Source organism: Triticum dicoccoides, chromosome 4A (assembly GCF_002162155.2).
Source record: "Triticum dicoccoides isolate Atlit2015 ecotype Zavitan chromosome 4A, WEW_v2.0, whole genome shotgun sequence".
Lineage (NCBI taxonomy): Eukaryota > Viridiplantae > Streptophyta > Magnoliopsida > Poales > Poaceae > Triticum > Triticum dicoccoides.
Genome location: NC_041386.1, coordinates 36,650,803 through 36,652,398, shown reverse-complemented (window position 1 = coordinate 36,652,398; position 1,596 = coordinate 36,650,803). Strand labels below are relative to the sequence as shown.

At 42.7% G+C, this 1,596-nt stretch overlaps 1 pseudogene; it reads left to right on the top strand.

Moving 5' to 3' along the window:
• The first annotated feature begins 637 nt into the window (after window positions 1-637).
• Window positions 638-1,596, top strand: part of LOC119288629 — a 3,543-nt pseudogene continuing 2,584 nt past the window's right edge.

Genomic DNA, 1,596 nt, shown 5'->3' with positions numbered 1-1,596 from the left:
TCAAATATCAACGTATACAATATCCATGTAATTAATGCGTGATTGTTATCCTGCCTAATACCAATGTACAATTAATTTTCTTGATGATATTAACATGCATATTGCACGTATGCATTTACTTGTAAAATCGAATTTATTGTAGTATGGACAAAACATCACTCCATGTCATAATGAAATCACCTATGCATTTGGCATCGTAGATAGCAAACAATTGGAGTATGCCAACATTTACGGGGAGACTTTTCGACTCAAAAAGATAGTCTAGATTCATCATCTTATATCACAACATGTACCATATACATCCTCCAAAATCACAAATAATGATTCAATTCAATAGATATTACAACATTTTTCGGCGCCGCCGAATTTATCATCTCATAACCGGTGGGAAAGAAAAGGAAACAATGGAATCCAAGCCTAAACCAGCAACAACCTACGAATTAACTTTAAAAATCGGCGCTGTATCCTCGAAAAAAGAAAAAAAATCCGCACTGTTTCCACGTCACGGGCGGAAAAGCTGCGTGCCCCCGGTATATATCACCCGAATTCTCGACTCAAGAACCCAGCCCACTAGGCCTCTCCGTCCTCCGATCCCTCGTCTCTCCCAATTCCGGTTGCTCTCGAGGTTCTCGCGGCAATGGCGGGCTCCTGGCGAGCTGCAGCGCTGGCGGTGGCCATGGTTTGTTGGGCCGCGAGCAGCTGCGTGCTCGGGTTCCCGGAGGAAGATTTGGTGGGGCGGCTGCCCGGGCAGCCGATCGTGGGGTTCAGGCAGTTCGCCGGGTACGTGGACGTGGACGGCAAGGCCGGGAGGAGCCTCTTCTACTACTTCGCCGAGGCGCAGGACCACGCCGCCGGCAAGCCGCTCACGCTCTGGCTCAACGGAGGTCCGTACCTAGTACCTACTCATTTCCTTGTACCTTTTCCTCCTCCACTCTACCTTTTTCTTGCACGTCCTGAACTGGAAACACAAACAACTTCCTCCCATTTGTTGACCATCCGATCCACACCTGCCAAGCAAAAAATAAATCAGTTTTGTGAGTATCTTTGAGGTCACCATCTTCACTACCTCCTCCGTTTATTTGCATATATAAAATTTGGTCAAAGTCAAACTAAACAAAGTTTGACCAAATTTATATTTAAAAAATCAACATCTACAATACTAAAATTATATGGTATATGAAAGTTAATTTCGTGATGCATCTAATAACATATTGTGAATATTGGTATTTTTCTATAAAGTTAGTCAAACATTTTGAAGTTTGACTTTGATCGAATTTTATATGCAAACTAAAAAGAAATGGAGGGAGTACCTTGGAGCCTTGCCTCATTGGGCTTTGTTTGTTGTGGTCCTTGAGAATTTTAAAAAGAAGCGAGGCACCATTTTTGCTTTCATTCCATGTATGCACACACACACACACACACACACACACACACACACACACACACACACACACACACACAAAAGATTGTGCTTCTTTTCTTTGATGTAACACAGTACCTTGCTACACTACGATGTGCATAAAGATCTCAGTACATACTAAATATGGAAATGTGATTGCTAACTGTATGTTGCTGCAAAATTTCACTGATGTTCAG